The following is a 22,384-nucleotide window of genomic DNA, read 5'->3' as shown; positions in this document are numbered from 1 at the left end:
AGGCTGTTAACAAACAAGAGCACAAGATCGTACCTCATACTCCACTTCCCCAGTTGCCAAGGCCTGAAATACAAAGCCATATAGGAACCTAAACTTCCGGGAAAAAAAACTAAAAACTAACCTGTTTAAAAAGGCATACCCTACCGATCCAACATAAATGCCCGATCTCTGCAACACAACAAAACTAAAGCACGTAATAACAATGGCTTAAAGTATAAATCAATTTACGCCTGAAACTTCACTTGCATTGGCACTCAACTGTGGAACGCCTTACCCAAATTAACAAAAACTACCCAGAACTACCTAAACTTTAGGAAATCATTGAAAAGAGTATTGTTCAAGAAGGCTTATTCCTCATGTTCAACATAATCAGAATTATCCCTTACTATTATAAGATCCAATAGACTCTAATTACATCGTGTCTTTCATATTTACTACTGATTAATTGTTACTTATATCCTACTTCAATACCCATCGTTGTTTAACTGTTATTTTTCTTATTCTGCTAAATTTGAAAAATTGTGCTTCTTGCACTGTAACTTACTACAATATTCTTGTAAGCCACTTTGAGCCTGATATCAGTGGGAAAAGGTGGGAGACAAATGTGATAAATAAATAACACAACTCTTCCGTTGTACGATTCCCTAATGTGGCTGTGCCACATGAACTTTATCTTACCACAGCATCACTTTGTATTTGTTTACACCGGACTCTGCGAACGCCTCTCCGGTACTATGTGAGCCACATTGAGCCCACAAATAGGTGGGAAAATGTGGGACACAAATGTAACAAAAATAAAACAAGTTTTGGATACATCTGCACAAAGACCTGGGACTCCCTTCCAAGACTCATGAACAATTACCTACAACTCAGAAAACACCTGAAAGCTCACTTCTACAAAACAACCTTCCCCTCCCCCCCCCCCAGACAACCTCACAACCAATCGGAAAACGCCCCCTACAACCACAAATCCTCGGCTGACCTGGACGCGAACTGAAACTGGACCTGGCACACTCATACCGCAAGGCTCCGAACATATAACCTTTCCTCCCATGGAACGTGATCTGCAAGGGCCGACTTCTACATGGAATGTTGCTAGTGGAATAGCAACATTCCATGTAGAATCTCAAATAGTAGCAATAGTGGAGGAGTGGCCTAATGGTTAGGGTGGTGGACTTTGGTTCTGGGGAACTGAGGAACTGTGTTCAATTCCCACTTCAGGCACAGGCAGCTCCTTGTGACTCTGGGCAAGTCACTTAACCCTCCATTGCCCCATGTAAGCCGCATTGAGCCTGCCATGAGTGGGAAAGCGCAGGGTACAAATGTAACAAAAATAAAATAGATACTATTGGAGAGTCTACATGGAATGTTGCTACTATTGGAGATTCTACATGGAATGTTGCTATTCCACTAGCAACATTCCATGTAGAAGCCTGCGCGACCACATTGGTGGAACATTCCATGTAGAATCTCAAATAGTAGCAACAGTGGAGGAGTGGCCTAGTGGTTAAGGTGGTGGACTTTGGTCCTGAGGAACAGAGTTTGATTCCCACTTCAGGCACAGGCAGCTCCTTGTGACTCTGGGCAAGTCACTTAACCCTCCATTGCCCCATGTAAGCCGCGTTGAGCCTGCCATGAGTGGGAAAGCGCGGGGTACAAATGTAACAAAAAAAAAAATGAAACCAGCGCGTGCCCAAAACCGGCCTGAGCCCTTAATGCCACCCATTGATCTAGCGGTAAAGGCTCACACGCTACACGTGCGGTGACGGGTTGGCACACGCCAAGTGCTGATTACCGCTGGAACCAGCGCACGTAGGAGGAAATAAATAATTCATCCAGGCATCTTGGGCATGCACCAAATCTGAAATTACAGCCAGGAGGACACGCTGGCCTGGTGGTAGTCTCATTTTGGCGCGCACTGAACACGCGTAAAGCCTACCGCAGTTTATGAGGGGGCAGTGATGTTTCGTTCCTTAAAACAGAACTATATTCATACGTTTTTCACTGGAAATATGGCAACATTGAATTTCCACAGGACAAAATGTTTTAAATTGTACATGCTTGGATTGTTAGTAGGTGTATCAAATGTATAAATCAAACCAAACTCCAGAACATTTGGTGGTGGAATTCTAGAATGCTTGCTGTAGATTTTACCTTGAGTTGCACCAGGAGGCCTCACGTTTAACAGAAGAACTCATCTGGCAACATGGATTTTAGAAACATTCAGCTAATACAATTTTTTTTTTAAGTTAAAAAAACTGAGATTTGGAATGCTGCCACCTCTCATCTTCCTTTGCCAAATATCATGTTGGAATTCTCTTGCTAAACAATGCCCCTTTCATTACTGGGAGATAGAAAAGAGATTTTTGTTGATTTTTTTTTTTTGTTTAAATTTAAGAACAACAAAAAAAAAAATTGTTCTGAATAAATTGCAGCTGGAAGTAGAAATGAACATTCCATTTCTTTTCTGGGCTCGTACACGCTGTGTGAACTGAACAAAGCAAATTTTCCACCTCACTGGACAAAAAATATATATGTGGCATTAAAACATATTTATACAGCTACGCAAAGCTGCTAGTCATTATTAAACGGTGGCCTGCAACTTTCGCACAAAGAACCAACTGACACAAAGCTCAACGCTAGGAAACCGGACATAGTGGTTAAAGGAGAAAACCACAAAGGCAGCTCGGTTATGTGAAAGTCAGTACTCTGTGCAACAGAGGGAGAGACAGAGGAACCTCAAGTACCCAAAAGTGCCATCAGAAACCATGAAAATGTGGCAGAAATAGTCTCAAGTCTTCTGGATGCCGTTAGCTTCGTTAAAAAGAACTTCCAAGTGCATCTTGATCTGTCGCCTCTACATATTGGAGGAGTGGCCTAGTGGTTAGGGTGGTGGACTTTGGTCCTGAGGAACTGAGTTCGATTCCCACTTCAGGCACAGGCAGCTCCTTGTGACTCTGGGCATTGAGCCTGCCATGAGTGGGAAAGCGCAGGGTACAAATGTAACAAAAATAAAATAGATACTATTGGAGATTCTACATGGAATGTTGCTATTCCACTAGCAACATTCCATGTAGAAGGCTGCGCAGGCTTCTGTTTCTGTGAGTCTGACGTCCTGCAGGACGTCAGACTCGCAGAAGCCTGCGTGGCCACATTAGTGATCTGCTAGGGCCGACTTCTACATGGAATGTTGCTAGTGGAATAGCAACATTCCATGTAGCAACAGTGGAGTGGCCTAGTGGTTAGGGTGGTGGACTTTGGTCCTGAGGAACTGAGTTTGATTCCCACTTCAGGCACAGGCAGCTCCTTGTGACTCTGGGCAAGTCACTTAACCCTCCATTGCCCCATGTAAGCCACATTGAGCCTGCCATGAGTGAGAAAGCGCAGGGTACAAATGTAACAAAAATATTACAAAAGAATGTGGGCTCTGGAAAGCAACTCTCTGTGGCACAGGACAAATATTAAGAGTATCAGCAGTAAATTCGAGAGAATGATTTCAAATGCACCTTTGAGTATGAGTGAGGCTCATTCTTGTCATGGTACATGCAAAACTAACCCATCTGGCGACACTGCCTCAAGAAAAACAACTAAACATGTCATAGAAAAATAAGCATGAGTTAATTTACCTTTTACGTGATGTTCATGCTCCCTCTTTTCTTATTATCAGAGATACAGTAATTTGGTTTAAGTCAAGTTGTTTTTTTTTTCCCACAGACCCCACCCCATGGCAACAGACTGATGTCACAGCCGGAGATTATGATGGAGCAAGTGATAGGGAAACCCTGAGTGTGAGCTGAAGTTGATTCAAACTCAACTGCCTTCAAAATAAATAGGTCACCTTTTGGGGATGTTGAGTGGCTTTATTACCTAAGAATCCATATTTTAATCTTCTTCTTGACCCTGCTCTGATCTTTCATTAACATGGACATTTCCTGCATGTTGAGCCAGGAGGGTTCCTACAAGTGGAGCGAGCATAAAAGCTCAGTGTCCCAGGGAACAAGCTGAGCTGGTCCTGGTTTCTACCCCCCATTGCATGCATGGAAATGTAGTCACGCTGAAGGCGGTCAACAATGAAATCAGAACTACAATCTCATACGACAGGGTAAATTCAAGATTGGCTCAGCCTATCCTCCTGAGCATGGAAGCTATTTAGTCATCCTGAGCTTGGGTGCCGAAAAAAGGATCCGTGCCCAGTTTTGGGCATAAGGATTTACACCAACTGAAGCCTGGTGTAAATTCTGATGCCTAAAATAAGGATATTCTATGTGTGCAATTTCTAGGGATTTATTTATTTGCACATTTATGCCCCAAGTTTTTCCCCCAGTTTTGCGGGCTCAAAGTGGCTTACAATGTACTGATAGGCTATTGCCAGACCACTGGTGATACGGTTACAATTAAATTAGAAGAAACAAGGAAAGATGAAAATAGGGGAAGGATAAAAGAATCTAAAATGATCCGAAGAAATGTTGTTAGGATGGACTTCAGGTTATATGTTGACTCCTTGGAGCAGGCCGAACCTCTAATTCGACCGGACACACCAAGATGACCTTGCATGATGGAAATGGAGCTGAAATCTGCTTCTTTTATCCGTCCACTCCTGCTCCCATGGCAACCGGCGCAGCGACCCACTCGCCCTCCGACATCTTTGACGACAAACAGCTGTCCGCCCATGCTCTTCCTAAGGTCAAGCCCCATTTTCAGATCCACGTGGAAACTTTACGTGTGCATCTTTACAGAATCACGACTAGGAAGATGCGTTCGTAAATTTTAATTTTGTTGCCAATTAGCGCCAATAATCGATTATTAGCACCCGGCTATTGCCAATTAACTGCTCATTTGTCAATTAAGTTGTGCACCCGATTATGGAATACACCCGAAGCACCCCAAATTTCAGTTTTGGGTGCCATATATAGAATCCAGGGGCCTACGAATAAGAGGAATGCAGCAACATGATTGCAAAGTCTTTCCTAAGGATCTTCTCTTCAAAGTGTTCAACATGAAAATAGCTCCGTATCTAGTGCTCTGTACTGTACTCATTTTGGAAGAAGAATTATCACCTCTAACGTCACCCAAAATACTAATACATCCCCAATACCGCATTTCGTGGTACTTCTTCAGGAGGAACCACTTCCCATAATCTGTAACAATTCAACAACATGTGCCCAAATCACAACCATCTTAGTTACATTGGCAACACAATTAAAACCATCATTTTATAACATTATTGTTAATAATAATATTAGTGGCTGCTTACCAGCGGGACTGCTGTCCAGGCAAAGTCCCGGACTTCCGCCTCTGAGGCTTCATACCCGTATCTTCTCCTCCTCCTACTACTACTACTACTTAACATTTCTAAATCGCTACTAGGGTTACGCAGCGCTGTACAATTTAACATGGAAGGACAGTCCCTGCTCAAGGAGCTTACAATCTAAAAGACAGGTGTACAATCTAAAGACAAGTGTACAATCTAAAAGACAAGTGTAGAGTCAATCTGATAGGGCATACTATATTACCGGGGTTAAATACATGACCTCTCGATTCAACCGTCCCTTATTTAAAGGAACAGCCCAGTTCGTCACAGAGATGCCAAGTTACCCAGTTCCAGGCTAAACATTTTGGGACAGTCCTGGATTTCTGACCACCCCGTCATGTTGCATTACGGGACTTGCAGCACTGATGTTAATGGCGAGCATCAAGCACTACAGATCCCACACTGCTTTGGGAGGTAAATTCAACACCAGGAGCGGTCAAAAAGTCTCCAGGCTGGAACTGGGTAACTTGGCGTCTCTGTCGTCGGGATGAAGATCCTTTTCTGCTATGACTGCCAAATGGCTCCAGGTTTCTGGAACGAGTTTTATCTCACTGCCTACAAGAACTTTTAACCTTTTTTTTCTGAGAAAAATCAAGAGGATGACCCAAACTACAAGGCCATACAGGCGAAGCTTTTCAGAGCATCACAAAGGCCTGGGTCAGTACAAATTACATATAGTAACATAGTAGATGACGGCAGAAAAAGACCTGCACGGTCCATCCAGTCTGCCCAACAACACAAACTCATATGTGCTACTTTTTGTGTATATCTTACCTTGATTTGTACCTGTCTTTTTCAGGGCACAGACCGTATAAGTCTGCCCAGCATTATCCCCGCCTCCCGCCTCCCAACCACCAGCCCCACCTCCCACCACCGGCTCTGGCACAGACCATATAAGTCTGCCCAGCACTATCCCCGCCTCCCAACCACCAGCCCCCGCCTCCCACCACCGGCTCTGGACAGACCGTATAAGTCTGCCTAGCACTATCCCCTACTACTACTACTACTACTATTTAGCATTTCTATACCGCTACAAAGCGTACGCAGCACTGCACAAACATAGAAGAAAGACAGTCCCTGCTCAAAGAGCTTACAATCTAGTAGACAAAAAATAAAGCAAACAAATCAATTAATGTGTAGAGGAAAGAGGAGAGGAGGGTAGGTGGAGGCGAGTGGATACAATTGGTTACGAGTCAAAAGCAATATTAAAGAGGTGGGCTTTCAAACTAGATTTAAAGATGGTCAAGGATGGGGCAAGACGTAGGGGCTCAGGAAGTCTATTCCAGGCATAGGGCGCAGCAAGACAGAAGGAGCGAAGTCTGGAGTTGGCAGTAGCGGAGAAGGGAACAGATAAGAAGGATTTATCCGGGGAACTGAGTGCACGGGAAGGGGTGTAGGGAAGGACGAGTGTGGAGAGATACTCGGGAGCAGCAGAGTGAATACATTTATAGGTTAGTAGAAGAAGTTTGAACAGGATGCGAAAACAGATAGGGAGCCAGTGAAGCGACTTGAGGAGAGGGGTAGTATGAGTAAAGCGACCCTGGCGGAAGACGAGACGGGCAGCAGAGTTTTGAACCGACTGGAGAGGGGAGAGGTGACTAAGTGGGAGGCCATCAAGAAGCAGATTGCAGTAGTCTAAACGAGAGGTGACAAGGGTGTGGACGAGGGTTTTGGTAGAGTGCTCGGAAAGAAAGGGGTGGATTTTACGGATGTTGTAAAGAAAGAAACGACAGGTCTTGGCGATCTGCTGGATATGAGCAGAGAAGGAGAGAGAAGAGTCAAAGATGACTCCAAGGTTTCAAGCCTCCCACTACCGGCTCTGCCACCCAATTAGGAGGGTCCAGAGTCCCAGCACTCATAATTTAAAAAACAAACAAACAGATTTTTAGCTGTAGAAGACACATGCAAGATTGTTTTGTAATTATGGAAAAATCTAGTAGCTAAATTAAGGGGCCCTTTTACTAAGCTACGATTAGCGTGTGGATTTCCCCATGCACTGAGGCCACTTGGCTGAATTTTAATTTCCCCAATTAATGGCCACACGCTAATTTCTCAATTAGCGCCTGGTCATTAGCATGTGAGCCCTGACATTAATTTAGAAGGCAGAAAGGGTTCACACGCTAACCATGCACTAATCCACTGGTTCCCTAACCTGGTTCTGGAGGCATCCAAGCCAGTCAGGTTTTCGGAATACCCGCAATGAATATTCATGAGAGAAATTTGCATGCACTGCCTCCACTGCATGCAAATCCTATCTGATGAATATTGATTTAAGCAGGCAGAAGATTCCTGTCCACTTAAATCACACTGGGATCCAGAGTCAAGGGCCTTCAATTACAACACCTATTTTATGCCTCTCTCCCCAATTACTCCAGCCCAATCACTGCAGTGTGCCTTGTACTAAGCCTCACTTCAGCACCTTAATATGGCCCTTAGATGTTTCTATTGTACAATAACTACTGCTTCCTCCCAAGGACTGTGAGTAGGTCCTCCTCTCTATTCCCAACTTTGACTGGCCGAGCAAGCAGAAGACATGGGCCATGAATAGAGGCCAGAACCCTCCACACTGAGGTATTGTGTCCACCTATCTGATGGGAGGTGACCCTTCTCGGTGCGTTTTTTTCTAGCAAAAAAGGTGCCGGTACTCAAATGCCAAGCCACTCTTCAGGGGTGGGGTGATCACTGAGGGACCCACCCCCACAATAGCCAAGCCCCCCGCAACCAGTCACAGAATCTGTGACAAGGCAGAATTATAACTTGGAGACCCTGGGTCAATTTTAGCAGACAATGGAAAAGGTGCCGGTACTCAGTTCCCCCGAGTACCCCCTCAAAAAAAGCCCTGACCATTCTTAAGTTCCTTTCTGACATCATACATTAAGAATGTTATTACTGTTATTATGCAAAGGCAGTTATGCAGTTCATACCCAATGGATTTTGTTTTTTTTTTACTTCTAGGCCAGCTAATCGATAAATCTTGGCAGGAGAACTCCATGTCCAGCCAAACTTTAGCTGTATAAAATCAGGAGGGGCCAGAAGTGTTCTGTCAGTGGAACCAAACAGTTCAGCCCCTGTTAAAGATAAATGCATCTGTTTGGGAAGTCTGTACAAATAGCAGTTCTAACTAAAATGAACAAGTTATCCATTTAATATGAGAATCCCATTTAAAGTCTTATCTAAAGGAATTGGAGAAGGTGCAGAGAAGGGCGACGAAAATGATAAAAGGCATGGGACAACTACCTTATGAGGAGAGGTTAAGAAGGCTAGGACTCTAGCTTGGAGAAAAGGCGGCTGAAGGGTGGTATGATAGAGGCCTACAAAATAATGAGTGGGGTAGAGTGGACAGATGTGAAGCGTTTGTTTACGCTTTCTAACAATAATAGAACCAGGGGACACAAGATGAAATTAGAATGTGGTAGGTTTAAAACAAATTGGAGAAAGTTTTTCTTTACTCAGTGCGTGGTTAGACTCTGGAACTCATTGCCGGAGAAGGTAGTGACGGCAGCTGGCCTTGCTGAGTTTAAAGGGGGTCTGGACAGATTCCTGAAGGAAAAGTCCATTGATCGTTATTAAATTTTGGGGTTTTGCCAGGTTCTTGGGGCCTGGATTGGCTGCTGTCAGAGACAGAGTGCTGGGCTTGATGGACCTTTGGTCTTTTCCCAGCGTGGCAGTGCTTATGTACTTATGTACTTGCTCATCCTTATCCTGATAGTCAATGGCCCAGATTAATCATCCGCTTGCCTTCATGCATCCACCCTGGATCTGAGTGCCGCCCCCTTTCTTTTCCAACAGAATGTTTCAGGAAAGGTGGTTGAGAATGTTAGAATCACAGCTAAAGTTTAATAGCCTCTTCCTTTTGAGCCAACTGGCTTCCAAACCAACTGGCCAAAGTCACTTCTAGTTTTACTGCACTGTATTAATTCATGCACGATTTCCAACTTTGCAAGAAAAGCAGTTTAACAAGGCAATAATGTAAAGTCAAGGGATCCCAACCTGTACAGCTGGGATTAAGTCAGCTGAGAGCCCTAATGTCCACAGCACAGGAATCAGCACTTAGTCAGCCTGGGCTGCCATAAAGTTAATTGACTCCATAAATAAAACAGGTTAGGCACAAGAAACCAGGTAATTAATTATACAATGGCTGCATGAAGTTTTCCTTCCATTGAGTGCCGCAAAAAGAACAATTGTAGGTCATGTGACACCTGCTAGAGTTCCAGATCTTTATCATATCATCGCCAGTCCAATAGAGCCCAGACAGGCAGGCAGGATTTCCCTCTAATGAAAGCATAGATTTACTTCGCTATTTACCATACTGTGAGGTCCTTTTACTAAGATGCGCTGAAAAATGGTCTGCGCTAGTGTAGGCGTGTATTTGGGCGCACGCAGATCCATTTTTCAGCGCGCCTGTAAAAAAGGCCTTTTTAAAATTTTTGATGAAAATGGAGGTGCGGCAAAATCAAAATTGCCACACGTCCATTTTGGGTCTGCGACCTTACCGCCTGACCTAGCGGTAAAGTCTCATTCGGTAACCGGGCTGTAATGACCTACTCGCACCAAAATGCCATTTGGCACGTGTCTGATACGCACGTCCAAAAATAAAAATTATTTTTTTGGCCAAGCATATGACACATGCCAAAAATGAAAGTACCGCAAGAGCCACTCGGTAGCCAGGCGTTAACTCCATTTTGGCGCACGTTGGGCACGCATAGAGCCCTACGCAGCTTAGTAAAAGGGCCCCTAAATGTATCTGCTTCCTTGTCTCAGCTTGTATCTGCGTTTGGATGGCATAGATGCTCACATCCAAAGTTATTGTAATATATGTGGAGGGGCATAATCGAACGAAAACGTCTATCTCCATGGGCGTTTATCTCCAAGAACGGGTCCGTGAAGGGGCGGACCGAACCGTATTTTGGGAAAAAATAGACGTCCATGTTTTATTCGACAATTTGTGAGCTGGGCGTTTTTGTTTTTCAGCGATAATGGAAAATGAAAGCGCCCAGCTCAAAACGAATAAATCCAAGGCATTTGTTCGTGGGAGGGGCCAGGAGTCGTAGTGCACTGGTCCCCCTCACATGCCAGGACACCAACCGGGCACCCTAGGGGGCACTGTTACAAAAAAAAAAAAAAAGGTAAAAGAGCTCCCAGGTGCATAGCACCCTTCCCTTGTGTGTTGAGCCCCCCAAATCCCCCTCAAAACCCACCACCCACAAGTCTACACCATTACTATAGCCCTAAGGGGTGAAGGGGGGCACCTACATGTGGGTACAGTGGGTTTGGGGGGTGGTGTGGAGGGCTCCCATTTACCAGCACAATTGTAACAGGTAGGGGGGGGATGGGCCTGGGTCCACCTGTCTGAAGTCCACTGCACCCCCTAATAACTGCTCCAGTGACCTGCATACTGCTGCCAGGGAGGTGGGTATGACATTTGAGGGTGAACATAAAAAGTTGTGAAACGGCATATTTTTGTGGTGTGAGGGGGTTTGTGACCACTGGGGGGAGTCAGGGGAGGTCATCCCCGACTCCCTCCAGTGGTCATCTGGTCGTTTAGGGCACTTTTTGGGGCCCTATTCGTGGAAAAACAGGGTCCAGGAAAAGTGCCCTAAATTCTCGCTAAAAATGCTTATTTTTTTTCCATTATCAGCGAAAGGCGCCTATCTCTGATCGGCCAATAACCACGCCCCAGTTCCACCTTCACCACGCCTTTGACGCGCCCCCATCAACTTTGTCCGCATCCGCGACGGAGTGCAGTTGAAAACGTCCAAATTCGGCTTTCGATTATACCGCTTTATTCGTTTTTGTGAGATAAACGTCTAGCTCCCGATTTGGGTCGCAATATAGGCGTTTTTCTTTTTCAATTATAAGCTGGAGAGTGTCCTAAACAATCATTCTTCATCCATATTTAACAAACTCAATGCAAAAGATATATCACATTTTTGGCGGGATCATCAGATATTGTCACAAATCACAGCATGAGAAACTTTCCGTTCCTTTTTCAATTATGGAAAGATGGTTGTGCTGCAAATCTTCATCGGATCACCCTTCAATATTTTTTGGAAATTGTGCTTTTTTTCTTTTACAAAAACATTCTTAAGTGCAGTAAGCCAGATATCATAAATTTCATAAATGTGCATAGTAACTCAGCACTTAGCTTAGAAAGCGGCTGCAATTCCTACTCGCAGGAGAACCTCCGCCGACATGGCCGGGTTTCGCAAAAGAAATGAGGGAATTTTATCAGTAATAGCACTTCAATCATAACATTAGATCCCATAGCAAAACAAATGTAGATTTAAGTATTACAACCCATTGCATAGTCTGCTTGCTCCTGTTGGAGAGGAGGCGAGGTGGGGGGGGGGGGGGGGGCGAGGTGTGGCGATGGGGGGGCAGGGCGGCACTCAAAATGTGCCCCCAACCTTGGGCTTTGGGCCCCTCCCACCGTGAGGTCTGGCTACGCCCCTGCCCCTAACTGACTTGCCCAAGACCAGAAGGAGCAGCAGTGGAGTTTGAACCCCGGCGTCCCCGGTTGTCAGCCCAGCGTTCTAACCAGTAGGCTACTCCTCCACTCTGAATATTCAGGCTAGTGGGAGCAGTTATGTAGAAAAATTCCTAAAAAGCTGCAACAACAAACACTCCAATCTTATCCAACAGATTAACTAACAACTGCATTGCTCCGACTGCTTTGCCAAAGCTCTTCCACTCCAATAACAGTGACACTGCAGAAAGCTGAGGCAAGGAGCCAGATATATTTACTCAAAGATATCCTCTCACATGTGGACACCGAGCAAAGTAAACAGCAGGATACATTACTGGTAGCCACAATCACAAACAGGGCTCTGTACAGATGTCAGCAACCGATGATGCAAACGCAGGGCTTAATTTCTGGGAAAATGGCCCAGAACAGGCCTCCGTTCTTTTTTTCGGACTCAAGAGGCCAAGGTAACAAAGAGGCCCTTTTACTAAAGCTTAGCACGTGCAAACAGAATTAGCGCGTCCTAAGCCCTGGATTCAATAAATGGCGTACAAAGTTGTGTGTACAAATTCGGGCATGCAAGCAACTTGTGTATGTAATCTAATTGAGTAATGAACCAATTAGCACCAATAACTGGGTGCTAACCACCCATTATTGGCATTAATTGGCAACAATTTGTGTGCGCATCTTGCTGAGTGCAAATCTTTTAGCACGCAACTCTTCAGCTTGGAAAAGAGACGGAAGAGGGGAGATACGATTGAGGTCTACAAAATCCTGAATGGTGTAGAATGAGTAGAAGTTAATCGATTTTTTACTCGTTTCAAAAGTACAAAGACTAGGGGACACTCGAGGAAGTTACATGGAAATAATTTTAAAACAAATAGGAGAAAATATTTTTTCACTCAATGAATAGTTAAGCTCTGGAAATCTTTGCCAGAAGATGTGGTAACAGCGGTTAGCGTTTCTGGGTTCCTGGAGGAAAAGTTCATAGTCTGCTATTGAGACAGACATGGGAAGCAACTGCTTGCCCTGGGATTTGTAGTATGGAATGTTGCTACTCTTTGAGATTCTGAATGGAATCTTGTCATTCTTTAGGATTCCTGAATCCTTCTATTCTTTGGGGTTCTACATGGAATGTTGCTACTCTTTGAGATTCTGCATGGAATCTTGTCACTCTTTAGGGTTCCAGAATCTTGCTACTTTTTGGGGTTCTACATGGAATATTGCCATGATTTGGGGTTCTACATGGAATGTTGCTACTCTGAGATTCTGCATGGAATTTTGTCACTCTTTAGGGTTCCAGAATCTTGCTATTCTTTGGGGTTCTACATGGAATGTTGCCACAATTTGGGTTTCTGCCAATTACTTGTGACCTGGCTTGGCCACTATTTGCAAAATAGGATACTGGGTTAGATGGACCACTGGTCTGACCCAGTATGGCTACTCTTGTGTTCTTATGTTCTAACTCAAAAGGGGGTGTGGCCATGGGAGGAGCATGGGCAGATCAGGGGCGTTCAGTAAAGGAGAGAACAGGGATCTGCACCTAACCTACATGCCAAGTTTTATACCTGGTTTCAATTAGAATAAATCCTCCTGCCCAAAGTTGGGTGCAAACCCCAGCACCACGCACTGTTCTATAAAGGGAGCCAATCCCCGAATAACCATAATAGAATACCACTCTTTTCAGAACTATTTACTGAATCAAGCCCTAAATGCATAATTACTGTACACACACCCAAAAGCCACCATTAACATCATATTTATTGTTATTTAATAGCTCAGTAAAACATATACAGATATATACAATATGGATGAATACAGAAGACTGCACTTTACATAGTATTTTTTTAAAGAAAAATAACACTCAGTTTCATGAGCTATTGTCACAGTCTTCCAACCAAGCATTTAAGAAATGAATTTAACAAGAGTCAAAAAGAGGAAAAATTAAGGATACAAGATTGCTTAACACACAGCAGATTAAAGATTCAGTATTTTACATGTGCAACAACAATCCCTCAGACTTTGCTATGCAGTAGTGATTACCAGTGTTTGGAAAAAAAAAAAACAAAATTTAAAAACAAACTTTTTTATATTTTTTTATTTTTGCATAAGGCCGTCTTAAAGCTGGCAGTGAGTGGATAATACAGGCAATGAGGCAGCTATTGAAAATTTGCACTGTGTGGTTTGATCTGTGGAACATTTCATCTGATTTTGTCACAAACGTTTGTTGGATTTAGTGTGCTCAACATTCACCAAAGTTAAATAGTAATAAAAAAAAAAGAGTGAATGGGGCACACACACACTGACTTTAAATGCTCTACTCCCTCAGGGACCTCTCTCTTGATTTTCCAAATGCCTATATAATTACAAAATTGTCCATAATTGAAATGCTTTGTAGGTTCAAACTGCAAAAGTTCTGAACACCTGCAAATTCAGTGTAACCCCTTGGCTACTGAATCTCGCTATGCACATGAAGCCACATTGCGAGATCCATGTGCCTCGCTATTTGAACTGGTGAGGCCAGGAGTCCCAGCTACAATAAATAAAGTTCGTTAACAAGTTGATCCTGGACAACTCTCCACTGTGCAACAAAGGGGTTACAGACCTAAAATCAAAAACGAAACACAGGCATAATGCAAGACCTGTTGCCCATTTCTTTCTGGCACGATAGAGTCACCGTTGATTATTTTTAATGAAGTCATGCATTCTGCATCAGTTTATGGAGGTTATTCGTAGGAAATATTACTGCAACACAGTGCAAAGCTCAGGGCGATGCTTTCGAGAGCAGACATCATCAACCACGGGACTTTATTGGTTAACAGTGTCATCGCCTAGGAGGATCATCCTGCCCTACAGTTTCAACATGGAGATTCAGCATTGAAGCAAGCAGTTTTAAAGCCACTGACTGCCATGGTCTGAACCTAAGCCAAATATTCAATGTTGAGCCATATCTGGACACCGGCACTGAAAATCTGGGTGATGTCTGGACCTGGAAGTGCTAGCACCCTCATGGCTAACAGGAATGCCTTTGGCGTTGTCCTACTTGCCTAGTTAGTTATGCGGGCACCTGCACTAAATATGGCTGATGCTTGTATAACTGATGTCTCCTCTACAACTCCACCCGTAGACTGACCGGGAACCAACCACCAGGGACGGACTGAGGGTGGTCTGGGCCCCCGGGCACTGGGAATGGTCTGAGCCTCCCGCCCGGCCGCTGCCGACCCCCCCCCCCCCCCCCCCCCACTGCCCCAGTCCTACCTGAAGGGTCCTGGTAGTCTGGTGGTCTCTGCGGGGGGGGGGGGGGGATGTTCTTTTCTACCCGCTGCACTGCCGCTATTCTCCCACCTGCTGGCACTGCCGTTTTTTCAAAATGGCAGCCAAGACTTCCCGTCTTCCGGGTCTCGACAGTCTTGGCTGCCATTTGTTAAATTCAGTGGTGCTGGGTGGGTGGGGGAGGGAACAGCAGCAACCCAGTGGGCCAGGCAGGAAAGAACATGTCCCCCCCCCCCCACCCTCTGAGGCCACTAGATCATCAGCGGCATGCCGGGCAGAGCCTCTAGGCCCCCTACAACCTCTGAGTCCTTGGGCACTGCCCGAATGGTCAGTCTGCCCCTGCCAGCCACAGTGACACATTGGTCAGAGGGGATATTCAGCGGCACTGTGCAGTTCAGTGTTGATGACCATCTAGGGACATCCCGCTAACCTGGTTTAAATGGGCAGGAGCCTCTTCTGTCTGCTTAGACCCCTTTGAAGACCTACCCCTTTATTCTTAAGCAATGAACTAAGTAGGTATGACCAACCAATGGTACAGTGGACCTTATAAAAGCAGCCTGCAGGCCATATTCTTACTAATAGCATTTGTTAGTATGGACCAGCACTAAGCACTTGACAACCGAGATAAGGCAGGAAGGTTCTTCACCTGTGATGGAGTAAAATGCACGATAGCAAAGAACTGATCTTGACCCTCCACAAACTGAAAACGGATGATGGTCCTTCCCTCTGCCATATTTTAGGACCGCAAAAATAAAAATTTGGAAGCATGTTGCAGGACCAACCTCTTGATACTTGTTTCAAAGTTCAGGCCAAGTATTAAATCAAATTTAGTATAAAAGCTACAAAAATTTAAAAAAAAATTAGCATGGTGTAAATGGGAAGAAATTAACATTCTAAGGTACTCTAGCTGTTTCATCTCAATCCAAAATCCAGTGAATTTATTTTTCTGTGAATGAAAGTGTTGGGGGGGGGGAGGGGGAGATCAGTGGGTGCTCATTTTCTAAGCACATAGACTTTGAAAATGAGCCTCCAAATGTACTGTATGATTCAGTTCTCTGTGTCAAGCGGGAAGCAAGGATCATAATTACGCACAGCCCTAGACTTTCTAAAGTACTCATCTAGTGGGGACTCTGCTACTAAAATCCACCCCACCCCTAAATTTCTGCCAGTGAGACATGAAGGAGGGAATTCAGCAAATGGCACTGGAAACGTCATGCCCGCTAAGCGTGATTCTATAAAGCAGATGCATGTTTTATAAAATCACGCTTCGATACAGATCCGTACCTAATTGTGGGCAAGGACCTGTAAACGCAGGTGCCTAATTTAGATGCACCTAGACCTAATTCCACACACAACGTTTGGGAATGCCTCCGACACGCCGCTGGCTATGCCCCCTTATCAGATACACGCTATATAAGTTGAACGTGGATCTTTATACAACAAGCGCGCTGCAAGAAGTGAGCTCAATTGCCCATCAAAGCCAATGAACTGCAATAATTGGTTGTGAGCAGCCAATTCTGGTTAGTTAAGGGCTCGTTAATCAATTCGGTTGCGTGCGCATCTTAAGCGCGTACCCAAACTTCGCCACGCAACTTTTAGCACAATATGTAGAATCTAAGGGAATTTAGGCCCCCTTTCTATAAAGGAATATGCGCATAACGGCAAAAACACGTGCCAATAATTTAGACGTGAACACTCATGTTAGTCATTGAGCTGGGGTAAGTGTTTGCGCTTAAATTGCCTATAAGATATGCGGTTAAGTGGTGAGTCCCACCCATTCTCCATCCAGACTCTACCCATGGACATGCCTATCTGTAAAATACACACTTTGCAATATATGTGAATATTTATATACCTTTTAGAATGAAAAGTCATGGACCTCAGTGGCGACTCGTTTCATAAGAGCCAGATCAACTCTTAGCTCGCCTTGACTCTTCACTGGTCTATAATGACTTTAAATTAGGCCAGTGGTTCTACTGTCTATAACTGCAAACAAAAGCTAATGAGTTATAAGCTAAGCAAATCATAAATACGGGGGAAAAAAAGTAAAAAAAAAAAAAGAAAATAATTCATAATAAAATGGTAAGAGTGTTCTAAAGCAAGTTTGAATTTAAAGTCATTATAGACCAGTGAAGAGTCAAGGTGAACTAAGAGTTGATTGGGCTCTTATGAAATGAGTTGCCACTGAGGTCTATTTATTAAATTAGATTTTGCTCACACCTTTTTCAGTGGTAGCTCAAGGTGAGTAATGAAATAAAAGTGGGAGGGCGACCAAGGATTCCAAAGACTGAAAGGATATATAATAATAAAGATGTTTATTGAGGTATAAAGACTCGACACAACGTCGTGTTTCGGCCGTTAGGCCTGCATCAGGAGTCTTAATGCCGAATGCTTTTGAGAACTATTTGATGAAGGCAAATCCTCAACAAAGGGAGGTCTTTAGAAAGACCGTTGTGAAGGTGAGTGTGCTTCGTTGTCTCCTCTGACACAACGCTTGTATGCAGCTCACCTTCACAACGGTCTTTCTAAAGACCTCCCTTTGTTGAGGATTTGCCTTCATCAAATAGTTCTCAAAAGCATTCAGCATTAAGACTCCTGATGCAGGCCTAACGGCCGAAACACGACGTTGTGTCGAGTCTTTATACCTCAATAAACATCTTTATTATTATATATCCTTTCAGTCTTTGGAATCCTTGGTCACCCTCCCACTTTTATTTCATTTCTTGTTGTTGTCCGTGGGGCGCCTAGAGTTCTCCGCCTTCTGGCGGATATTTTTTCTCAGCCCAAGGTGAGTTACATTCAGGTGTACTGGATATTTCCCTGCCCCAGGAGGGCTCACAATCTAAGTGTGTACCTGAGGCAATGGAGGGTTAAGGGACTTGCCCAAGATCACAAGGAGCAGCAGTGGGATTTGAACTGGCCACCTCTGGATTGCAAGACCAGTGCTTTAACCACTAGGCCACTCCTCCACTCCGCATAGACAGTAGGTCTATGATTTTTCATTCTAAAACACCTGCTCTAATTCTGGTTTTTGGAAGTATAAGACGCAGGGATTTATGAGACTGTTAATTGTGCATTCTGCTCCCATCTATAGTCATTGAGATTCTCATGTGGGCCTATTGAAATTGATTTGTCAGATTTACAGACTAGTACTTAGGCAGACTGTTGGAATTTATGCACATACATACATATATACCTTAATTCTCAGCATGCAAAGGTTAGGCATACTTAATAGAATTACTACCACAGAAGGTAGTTCAATAGCAGATTATCCACTATCCCTCTAATTCTATAAACGTTGTCAAAAATTGCTTGTGCAAATTTGGCCGTGCGCTCAATTTCCACATGCAATTTAATTGTATAATGAGCCAATTAGCGCCAATAATCAGCTTTTTTAACAAGCAATTGTTCACACTAGATTTAATTGGCATTTACGTGCGATCGGAAAAAGAGGGTGCGGATATAAGAAGTCATGGGCGTAATGGGAGTGTTCCTAGAATTAACACGTGTTGTTATAGAATAACGGGGATGCACGTCTAATGTAGGCACATACATTTGCACGTTTCAGTTAGTGCAAATGGCCACGTCCAAGTGTAGGCGCTATTCTGTAAATTGAGCCTAACTTTGAGCGCTGCTTATAGAATAGTACTTTTTTTAGGCGCTGATTTCTTTTTGACGCCATAGATAGAATCTAGCCATATGGGTATCTACTTTTCTTTATAGAATACTAACACAAATGGCTGAAAATGTATGTGCATTACGCATGACCACTTACACCATAATGGGTATTATCAGGAAAGGTATGGAAAACAGGTGTGAGGATGTTATAATGCCGTTGTATCGCTCCATGGTGCGACCGCACCTTGAGTATTGTGTTCAATTCTGGTCTCCGCATCTCAAGAAAGATATAGTAGAATTGGAAAAGGTGCAGCGAAGGGCAACTAAAATGATAGCGGGGATGGGACGACTTCCCTATGAAGAAAAACTAAGGAGGCTAGGGCTATACAGCTTGGAGAAGAGACGGCTAAGGGGAGACATGATAGAGGTATATAAAATAATGAGTGGAGTGGAACAGGTGGATGTGAAGCGTCTGTTCACGCTTTCCAAAAATACTAGGACTAGGGGGCATGCGATAAAACTACAGTGTAGTAAATTTAAAACAAATCGGAGAAAATTTTTCTTCACCCAACGTGTAATTAAACTCTGGAATTCGTTGCCGGAGAAAGTGGTGAAGGCGATTAGCTTAGCAGAGTTTAAAAAGGGGTTGGACGGTTTCCTAAAGGACAAGTCCATAAACTGCTACTAAACGGACTTGGAAAACTCCAAAATTCCAGGAATAACATGTATAGAATGTTTGTACGTTTGGGAAGCTTGCCAGGTGCCCTTGGCCTGGATTGGACGCTGTCGTGGACAGGATGCTGGGCTCGATGGACCCTTGGTCTTTTCCCAATATGGCATTACTTATGTACTTATCCCTATAGCAGGTGTGGGATGATGTAAGTGGGATGGGACAACTTCCCTATGAGGAAAGGCTAAAGCAGCTAGGGCTCTTCATCTCGAAGAAAAGACAGCTGAGGGGAGATATGATAGAGGTCTAGAAAATAATGAGTGGAGTGGAACGGGTAGACTTCAATCGCTTGTTTACTCTTTCCAAAAATACTAGAACCAGGGGGCATACAATGAAATTACAAAATAGTACGTTTAAAATACATCAGAGAAAATATTTCTTCGCTCAACGTGTAATTAAACTCTGGAATTCGTTGCCAGAGAATGTAATAAATGCAGTTAAGCTTAGCGGGGTTTAAAAAAAGGTTTGGATAGCTTCCTAAAAGAAAAGTCCATAAACCATTGTTAAAATGGACTTGGGGAAACTCCACTGCTTATTTCCAGGATAAGCAGCATAAAATGTATTGTATTGTTTTGGGATCTTCCCAGGTACTTGTAACCTGGATTGGCCACTGTTGGAAACAGGATGCTGGGCTTGATGGACCTTTGGTCTGTCCCAGTACAGCAATACTTATGTACTTATGATATAAATGCCCGAGTCTGGATGTTAACCACATATGTGCATAAATGAGAGAATTCTATAAATTGCATGCATACCCACCCAAACTTTCGACCATGCATAAACCCACCAGCAAAGTGCGCACCATCAAATCATGGCACATGCTTTTCCATTAGGCGGTGCTCCGTAAGAGGCCATTTATGCTCCTTCCCACTGCCTTAAATCTAGGAAACACTTCATGGAATTAACCCCCACATCCCTTGTGGCAGAAAGTTTGTGTTACAAAGAAACATGTTTCGACAACAATGACTGTCTAACAAGTGTGGAACAGATACATATGTATCTTTTTTTTTTCCCAGCTATTTGAGCCAAAGTTAGATCCATAAATTCTCAACCTGCACAGTCATTAATGTTTGAGGATTTTGTGACTTTCACAGTAGCTATAATGAGATAATTCAGATCCTTAAGAGAGTGACACCATTTATGTCTAGGAAGGTGAATGGAAGGGCAAAGAGTGGCATTCTTCTTGCAGGTATCACATTAGATACGAGGATAAATTGAGAGGTTGGTCATCCACGCAAAGATAGATTCAAGGGTTCAAAACAGGCAGGGCCGTGCTGATGCGGTAAGCGGGGTAAGCACCGCAGGAGGGCGCCCACCTCTGGAGGGCGCCGCCGCAGTGCTTACCCTCGCCCCGCCGAGGCCTTTAAATCTTTTACTTGCAGTCGCAGCAGCGTCTGTGAAAACGGAGCGCTGCCGACGTCTCCCTTCCCTTGCACTCGTTGGTTCCCTCAGTGTCCCGCCTTCTGACGTCAGAAGAAGGCGGACACTGAGGGAACCAAGAGCGCGAAGGGAAGGGAGACGTTGGCAGCGCTCCGCTTTCACAGACGCTGCTGCGACTGCAAGTAAAAGATTTAAAGGCCCCCAGGGCGCGCAGCGATCATCTTCACGGGGGAGGGGGGAGAGGGGCGCGTGCGCGCCAACTGTTCTTCTGCGGGGGGCGCCAACAGTTCGTCTGCGGGGGGTGGGGGCGGCATAGACCCTTGGCACGGGCCTGAAAACAGGGCAATTTTATCCAAGATCCCATATGACAAAGATTTGGGGGTTGTAGACCAAACATGAAGGAAAGAAAACAAAATGAAATAATTGTGCTGTATTGACGCTACTGACGCTAATAGCATGGATGGGAACGAAACTACAGTAAAAAGAGTCAACAGGGGGGGGGGTACACAACTGCATTCTGGGAAACCGGAGGCCTCAGCAAATATCACTGCACACAGAAATTAGCCAGTTTGTAAGTCAGGATCAAATATTAAATCTGCCCTGTTCACTGCACACCTTCGGGTAATGCTGTGTGTCTGGATTTTCTCCCGAACGGAGTTCTTTGGCCAATTTCATTAGTTCAGGACTCGCTTGAATATTTAATGCGACCCCCGAGGCAGGCGTTTGATTGTGCCGAAACAGGGATCACGTCGGGTCCTCTTGCCCAAGCAGCGAATAAAGCATCTTTTAATCGCCATTTCCTGTGCTGGAGCACCTGTTGGCCAGCCTCTGCTTTTGTTTGGTTGTACTGGTCTACGTGGAGGTTTTCCTGTGTGCTGTACCTGATCATTATAGACTTAGTCACACATTCCTGTGCCACCTTAAATAATTTCACTAATAAACACAGCATGCTTATGCAGGCTCTATGTTTCCCCAGTTAGTTTTATAGAAGTATGACCTTTATTTCTAAAGGGGGCAATTCCATAAAGAGGTACCTAAACGCCACTTACGCACGTCAAAAGCACCATTAACTTGGCAGGCACCTATGAGCACTAGGTAGGGCCTAATTACCAAGCGTCTAACTGCATGGGGGGGGGGGGGGGGGCATATATATGAGTGGAGTATGGGTGGCCCACAGGCTTGTCTGCCAGTTACATGCATAGGTGCGCCAACTTACACCTGCCATTCATGACATAAGAGTGCACGCCTACGCACGAGCATCCAATGGTGCCCTTACACTAATATTCTACAACAGAACCTTGATGCCAAGATGCAGTTATAGAATTGGTGCCAAGCGCACGAGAAGCCAATTTATGGAATTGCCCTTAAAGTCATCGAGGCCGACATTCAGCCCACAGGAGGCAGCTCACCTAAGTGTCGCGTTTGGGCCCTCACCCTGGATATTCAATGCCAGGCCGTTTCCGAAACGAATATCCATTATGTTTTGGGCCGGCTCAAACTTAACCGACTACGTCAATATTTAGCACTGACAAGTTCATAGCTGCCAAAGGTAGGACTGCTATTTAGGCGGTCCGATTTCGCCACCTAGCTTAGCTGGTCAGTGCTTCTG

The sequence above is a fragment of the Microcaecilia unicolor genome, chromosome 11 (genome assembly GCF_901765095.1).
Source record: "Microcaecilia unicolor chromosome 11, aMicUni1.1, whole genome shotgun sequence".
NCBI classification, from domain to species: Eukaryota; Metazoa; Chordata; class Amphibia; order Gymnophiona; family Siphonopidae; genus Microcaecilia; species Microcaecilia unicolor.
This window is presented reverse-complemented; position numbering follows the sequence as displayed.